This window comes from Tamandua tetradactyla, chromosome 12, assembly GCF_023851605.1.
Source record: "Tamandua tetradactyla isolate mTamTet1 chromosome 12, mTamTet1.pri, whole genome shotgun sequence".
Lineage (NCBI taxonomy): Eukaryota > Metazoa > Chordata > Mammalia > Pilosa > Myrmecophagidae > Tamandua > Tamandua tetradactyla.
The window spans coordinates 61,589,628-61,598,058 of record NC_135338.1 but is presented as its reverse complement, the minus strand read 5'-3'; positions in this window follow the sequence as shown (position 1 = coordinate 61,598,058).

Genomic DNA, 8,431 nt, shown 5'->3' with positions numbered 1-8,431 from the left:
CTATGCAGTGGAGAGGAAAACTTGCTTCCTCCCTGGCCAGGGTGGCTCTCCCCAAACTTGGCAAATGTTTCCAGTTCAGTCTTCCCAACACAGGCTGGCCAGGTCCCTCCCAGTGTGGCCTCGGTACAGACGGCCCTGTCTTTTGAATTTTTTCACTCTGCAATTATCAGATTTTTTTCCTTTCCAGTGGCAGTTCTTGAATGAATGTGCCTTCATTTACTGATCTGGCTTTGTACAGCAACTGGGGAAAACTGGAACAGGAAAAGCAAGGGCTGGCTGGGCCAGGCATGGTGGTTGAGGAGACAGCAAGGCCCAGGGTGGAAAAGCAGAAGGGCAGTATGGCTGCCTGGTGGCCTGGATGACGTCAGAGGTGTTGAGGTTGGAGAGGGTCACTGGGCCTCGTCATGTAGCTACACTTGGGGAAGGCAGCAGCTCCTGGGTGCCTGCCTCATGCCCACTCTGACCTTTCTTGCTGATAGATGAAAATATCTTCCCAGACTCCCTTGCAGCTAGAGGTAGTCCTGGGCACCAGGGCTGGCCAAAGAGACACCAACAGATGTCAGCGGGATGGGCTACTGAGAAAGCTTGGTAAGGGGGACATAGTCAGCTGTGGCACACTCCTTCGACCTCTGACCCTACTCCTCCTTTCCCACTGAAATCTCATGACCTTGAGAAGGCAACACAGGCTGAGGTTGGTGGGGTGCAGGACAGGAGCCGGGGTCCCTGCTGGCCTCCATGGGTCACCAAGCCAGGCTGGCCTGGGGAAGGTTCATAAAACTCTTGTGTTCAACAAACGCACTGTTGGCAGCTGTTAGGCCATTTGGGGCCAGTTTGTGATGTGCTGCATCACAGGCTGCCGTGGGGAATTGGGAGTTTATTTTGTTGCATCCAGAAGCCTTTGGAAAGTTGTTTTTTTGTTTTGTTTTGTTTTTTAATTTTTTTTTAACTTTTATTAATTAAAAAAAATTACAAGAAACAAACATTCCCAACACATACACTCAGCAATTCACAATATCATCACATAGTTGCATATTCATCATCATCATCATTTCCCAGAACATTAGCATCAATTCAGAAAAAGAAATCAAAAGACAACAGAAAAATATAACAAACAGAAAAAAAAAATTTTACAGGCCATACCCCTTACTAATCCCTTTCATTGATCACTAGCATTTCAAACTAAATCTATTTTAACATTTGTTCCCCTTATTATTTATTTTTATTCCATATGTTCCTCTCATCTGTTGACAAGGTACATAAAAGGAGCATCAGACACAAGGATTTCACAAGCACACAGTCACATTGTGAAAGCTATATCATTATACAATCATCATCAAGAAACATGGCTACTGGGACACAGCTCTACATTTTCAGGCAGTTCCCTCCAGCCTCTCCATTACATCTTGGATAACAAGGTGATATCTACTTAATGCGTAAGTATAACCTCCAGGATAACCTCTCGACTCCGTTTGGAATCTTTCAGCCATTGACACTTTGTCTCATTTCACTCTTCTCCATTTTGGTCGAGAAGGTTTTCTCAATCCCTTGATGCTGGGTCTCAGCTCATTCTAGAGTTTTTCTCAATCCCTTGATGCTGAATCTCAGCTCATTCTGGGATTTCTATCCCACGCTGCCAGGAAAATCCACACCCCTGGTAGTCATGTCCCACGTAGACAGGGGGATGGTGGTGAGTCTGCTTTCTGTGTTGGCTGGAGAGAGAGGCCACATCTGAGCAACAAAAGAGGTTCTCTTGGGGGTGACTCTTAGGCTTAATTTTAAGTAGGCTTGACCTATCCCCTTTGGGGTTAAGTTTCATATGAACAAACCCCAAGACTGAGGGCTCAGCCTATAGCTTTGGTTGTCCACACTGCTTGTGAGAATATCAAGAATTCAACTTGGGGAAGTTGAGTTTTCCCCCGTTCTCACCATTCCCCAAAGGGGACTTTGCAAATACTTTTCCACTCACTGATCAAATCACTCTGGGATTCATCAGGGCATCACCTGGACAAACCAACAAAATCTCATGTCCTATACAAAGTTCCATGCACTTAAGGTGTTCAATCAACTATCTACATAAGTTATATTAGGAGATGCACTAGTCAAAGTATAGATTTGTACCAAATAAACATTTTTTGCTTTAGTCTCACACATTAGTTGAAATTTTAAAATATTAAGCACCATCTATTTTCAGCACACTGCAGTAATGACATTCTTTTGTTCTTTCTCATGCAAAAGCATTTTTAAAATTTCTACATTTAGTCACTATCATTATACACTCTAGGCATTCCTAGATAACACCATCTCAATCTTTATCATCTATCTTTCTTTGTGATTTCATTTATGCCCCAGCCCTCCTCCCTCTATCATTCTCATATGCAGCTTCATTCAGTGTTTTAACATAATTGTATTACAGTTAGGTAATATTGTGCTGTCCATTTCTGAGTTTTTATATTTAGTCCTGTTGCACAATCTGTATCCCTTCAGCTCCAATTACCCAATATCTTACCCTATTTCTATCTCCTGATGGTCTCTGTTACCAAGGAAATATTTCAAGTTTATTCAGTAATGTCAGTTCATATCAGTGAGACCATACAGTATTTGTCCTTTTGTTTCTGGCTAATCACACTCAACATAATGTCCTTAAGGTCCATTCATGTTGTTACATACTTCATAAGTTTATTCTGTCTTACAGCTGCATATTCCTTCTTATGTAAATGTCACAGTTTGTTTAGCCAACTGTCTGTTGATGGACATTTTGGCTGTTTACATCTCTTGGTAATTGTTAATAATGCTGCTGTAAACATTGGTGTGTAAATGTCCATTTGTGTCCTTGGCCTCATGTCCTTTGAGTAGAGACAGCATATGGATGGGTCCTGTTTTTTAATCCATTCTGCCAGACTATGTCTTTTGATTGGAGAGTTTAATCCATTAACATTTAGTGTTATTACTGCACGGGTAGTACTTTCTTCTACTATTTTGCCTTCTGGATTTTATATGTCATATCTAATTTTCCTTCTTTTTACCTTTACTCATAGTCTCCCTTTCTACACTCTTCTCCACACCTCTCTCTTCTGTCTTCATATCTGTCTCTAGTGTTCCCTTTAGTATTTCTTGCAGAGCTGGTCTCTTGGTCACAAATTCTCTCAGTGATTTTTTGTCTGAAAATGTTTTAATTTCTCCCTCATTTTTGAAGGGCAATTTTGCTGGATATAGAATTCTTGATTGGCAGTTTTTCTCTTTTAATAATTTAAATATATTATCCCACTGTCTTCTCGCCTCCATGGTTTCTGCTCAGAGATCTGCGCATAGTCTTATTGGGCTTCCCTTGTATGTGATGGATTGCTTTTCTCTTGCTGCTTTCAAGATTCTCTCTCTCTCTTTGACCTATGACATTCTGATTAGTAAATGTCTTGGAGTATGTCTATTTGGATCTATTCTCTTTGGGGTACGCTGCACTTCTTGGATCTGTCATTTTAAGTCTTTCATAAGAGTTGGGAAATTTTCAGTGATAATTTCCTCCATTAGTTTTTCTCCTCCTTTTCCCTTCTCTTCTCCTCCTGGGACACCCACAACATGTATATTCATGCGCTTCATATTGTCTTTCAATTTCCTGAGTCCCTGCTCATATTTTTCCATTTTTTTCCTATAGTTTCTGTTTCTTGTCGGATTTCAGATGTTCCGTCCTCCAGTTCAGAAATCCTATGTTCTGTCTCTCGAGATCTACCATTGTAGGTTTCCATTGTGTTTTTCCTCTCTTCTACTGTGTCTTTCATTCCCATAAGTTCTGTGATTTGTTTTTTCAGGCTTTCAGTTTCTTCTTTTTATTCTTTCTTTGCCTTCTTTATATCCTCCCTCAATTCACTGATTTGGTTTTTGATGAGGTTTTCCATGTCTGTGCGTACATTCTGAATTAATTGTTTCAGCTCCTGTATGTCATTTGAATTGTTGGTTTGTTCCTTTGACTGGGCCATATCTTCAATTTTCCTAGTGTGATTTGTTATTTTTTGTTGGTGTCTAGGCATTTAATTACCTTAATTAGTTTATTCTGGAGATTGCTTTCACTTCTTTTACCTAGGGTTTTCTTGCTGGATGAATTTGTTGTCTATCTGTTCTTTGACATTCCATTCAGCTTTATCTGGACCTCTAGCTTAGGTTTTGTTTAACAGAGGAGAATTTTTCAGTTCTTGTTTTCTTGTTTCTTGCCCTACTTGTGTGGTGCCTTTCCCCCACACACACTTAGGAGGGTCTACAGATATTATAGACCTCAGCCAGATTTTCCCAGACCAAACTGGCCTCCTATCAGGAGGAAAGAGTCACCTGCGTCGGTTTTCCCTGAGGGTGAGACCCAGCAGGTTGAAAGACTTTCCTGTGAAGTCTCTGGACTCTGTTTTTCTTATCCTACCCAATATGTGGTGCTTGTCTGACTGCAGGTCCCACCAGCATAAGATGATGCAGTACCTTTAACTTTGGTAGACTCTCCCTGCTGGGGGTATGATGGAGACAGAGGAGAGGTTGTAGGCTGGTTTTAATGGCTTCAAATTACCAAACCCTGGTGTCTGAATTCCTTGATGGAGGGATTCCACCTGGGTGGGGCTTCATCCCTCCCCTGGGGAAGGCACAAGCTCCAGATAAGCCCCCAAAAGAGCTCACTTCTGCCTATGCCTGGGGCAGTTGCAGCCTGAAAAGTCCTGCCGCTGTATCCAGAGGCAGTCAGGCCTTTGTAGATACACAGCCACAAAAACCTCTGTTTCCTTCTTTTTTTTCCCCCGTTTTCTGTCAGTCCTGCCTCCTTGGCGCCAGGGCAAAAAGGAGCAACCTCTGCTTTGATCAGGTTCACCTAAGCTGGGGTCCTATTTTTAGTAGTCAGAATTTGTTAATTAGTTCCACAATTGGCATTTGATTGTGCCCAGTCCCTGGTGCTGGTAAAGTCCTTTCTTTTCCCCTCTGGGAAGCAGCCTGTTGGGGAGGGGCGCTGGCCGCTGCAGCTTTGGGAACTCACGGTTCTGGGGGGTGCTTGCAGCTGGTCCAGCTGGTCCAGACTGGGGTACGCTGTGTGTCCGGTCACTATTGTGGCTCCGGGAGCTGTTCTGTACTGTTTCTGGTTATTTAGTAGTTGTTCTGGAGGACGAACTAAAATGCGCACGTTGTTAAGCTGCCATCTTGACCCGGAAGCTAAAGTTCCCTCTGTTGGCAAGTTTTACCCAGGAGGGTCACAGTGTCTAACTTGTGCTTTAAAGACCCTTCAGGCAGTTGTGAGGCAAAATGGATTCATCTGGGCTAGAGAGGGCAAGGCCAGTTGGGGGCCAAGCACTAAGGGGGCATTTGAGCCAAGGGTCATCTGTGATGTGGAAAGCTCGGAGTGTGCAAAAGCAGTCTGGAAGCCCTGCCCTGGAAGGTGACAGTTTGGGTGTAGGGGTAGGTGTTGCTCTCAGGGCAGGCTGGCTCCTGGACCTGGTGAGCAGGCCCTGAAAATCACCCCCTGAAAGCTGCAGAGGCCTAGGCATACTCTCAGCCCTCAGACTTGCAAGCCCTCCACACCCCTCCCAGCCCTGTCCTCCATGGGTGCCAAACTCTTCTCTGGTCTAGGGGTGCATGGATCTGTCCCAGCTCCAGGCCTTGCCCAAGGGTGCCCTCCTTCTGGACAACCCCTCCTCCCCCCACCCCCATGAATTTCAAGCCTTCCAACAGATATTACAAATACCTCCTCCTCCAAGCAGACCTCCTGTTGTCTCCCAAGGGTCAGGCTCTCCCTGGCTGAGGCTCCACCTCTCCCAGGGGAGCAGACTGGCCTATTTTGCTGGGAAGGAAAATGAAGCTCCCTGGGGCAGCTCACGTAAGGTCACTTGTACTTCTGTTTGGCAGAATCCTAAGGTCTCTTCCTGCTTCACCTCTGTATCCTAGAAGTTTTGAGCCATTTCTCCTACTAAACCCAGTCAGTGTCTTGGTCCACTTTGCACCTTCAGAGTTTGGCACCCGCTGATCTACCGACACACTTAATAAATCTTGAAGGATGAATGAATGAAAAGAAATCATCAGCTGGCCGTTCAAGACCAGGGTGTTGGGTTGAGGGAGTATTCTCCTTCCCAAGAGGGTACAGATAGCTTGTGCAGCACTAAATGACATTTCTCCAAAGGGCCTTTCCACGGGTCCTGGCACCCCCCACACACATGAGACCCCACACCCCAAGCTCAGCCTTTACCCTAAATCACCCTCACTCTGAGGTGAGGGGGTAAGCAAGAGTTCCACAGAGTGGCTAGGGAGCATGGTGTGCTGGCTCCCATGGTGGAAACAGGAGGCACACTCTCCCTGTTATAAAAGAAAGTCTCCTTATGACCCACCTTCCAGAAATTTCAAGGATAACTGAAGACTGACAACAATTGTAGACAAGTTAGATAATCTAGATGAAATGGACAAGTTCCTAGAAACACAAAAATTACCAAGAATAAAACACTCAGAAAACTAGGAAAAGAACTTTCTCAAAATGATAAAGGGGGTGGCTACCACTTAGGGAAACCCAGGCAGCAGCTCAGCCACCTGGAGCCAAGGGACCCCCACCTGAGTAAGTCATCAATGGAGAAGGGTAGAGCCAACTGACCCACCCAAATGCACCCACTACCACCAGACACCGCCCTGGGGAGAGGGGAGGGTGGAAGAAAAAGCTCTGAACAAGGAAGGAAAGGGGGAATAGGTAAAGCTAATCTATAAAAGCAAATGGAGATTTCCAGGTCAAGATGGCGGCTTAACAATGCGCGTTTTAGTTCGTCCTCCAGAACAACTACTAAAAACCAGAAACAGTACAGAACAGCTCCTGGGGCCACGTCAGTGACCAGACACACAGTGTACCCCAGTTACCAGCTGGACCGGCTGCGAGCCCCCCCCCCACAGAACCGTGAGTGCCCCAAGCCATGCTGGCCAGTGCCCCTCCCCCACAGGCTGCTTCCCAGAGGGGAAAGGAAAGAGACTTTACCAGCAACAGGGGATGAGCACAACCAAACGCCAATTGTGGAATTAATTAACAAATTCTGACTACTAAAAATAGGCCCCCAGCTCAGTCTGCCAAAGTTAAAGGTACGGCATCATCTTATGCGGGTGGGACCTTCAGGCAGACAAGCACCACATACTGGGCAAGATAAGAAAAACAGAGCCCAGAGACTTCACAGGAAAGTCTTTCAACCTTCTGGGTCTCACCCTCAAGGAAAACCGACGCAGGTGACTCTTTCCTCCTGATAGGAGGCCAGTTTGGTCTGGGAAAATCTGGCTGGGGTCTATAATATCTAAGTAGACCCTCCTAAGGGTGGGGGGGAAAAGGCACCATACAAGCAGGGCAAGATACAAGAAAACAAGAACTGAAAAATTCTCCTCTGTTAAACAAAACCTAAGCTAGAGGTCCTGAAAAAGCTGAACTGAATGTCAAAGAACAGATAGACAACAAATTCATCCAGCAAAAAAACCCTAGGTAAGAGAAGTGAAAGCAATCTCCAGAATAAACTAATTAAGGTAATTAAATGCCTAGACGCCAGCATCACACTAAGAAAATTGAAGATATGGCCCAGTCAAAGAAACAAACCAACAATTCAAATGAGATACAGGAGCTGAAACAATTAATTCAGAATACACGAACAGACATGGAAAACCTCATCAAAAACCAAATCAGTGAATTGAGGGAGGATATAAAGAAGGCAAGGAAAGAACAAAAGGAAGAAATGGAAAGTTTGAAAACACAAATCACAGAACTTACGGGAATGAAAGGCATGGTAGAAGAGATGAAAAAAACAATGGAAACCTACAATGGTAGATTTCAAGAGGCAACTCTTCTGAAAGACTTAAAATTACAGATCTAAGAAGTGCAGCGTACCCCAAAGAGAATAGATCCAAATAGAAGTACTCCAAGACATTTACTAATCAGAATGTCAAGGTCAAAGAGAAAGAGAGAATCTTGAAAGCAGCAAGAGAAAAGCAATCCATCACATAAAATGGAAGCCCAATAAGACTATGTGTAGATTTCTCAGCAGAAACCATGGAGGTGAGAAGACAGTGGGATGATATAATTAAATTATTAAAAGAGAAAAACTGCCAACCAAGAATTCTGTATCCAGCAAAATTGTCCTTCAAAAATGAGGGAGAAATTAAAACATTTTCAGACAAAAAATCACTGAGAGAATTTGTGACCAAGAGACCAGCTCTGCAAGAAATAGTAAAGGGAGCACTAGAGACAGATACTAAAAGACAGAAGAGGAGGTGTGGAGAAGAGTGTAGAAAGGGAGACTATGAGTAAAGGTAAAAAGAAGGAAAATCAGATATGACATATAAAATCCAGAAGGCAAAATAGTAGAAGAAAGTACTACCCGTGCAGTAATAACACTAAATGTTAATGGATTAAACTCTCCAATCAAAAGACATAGACTGGCAGAATGGATTAAAAAACAGGACC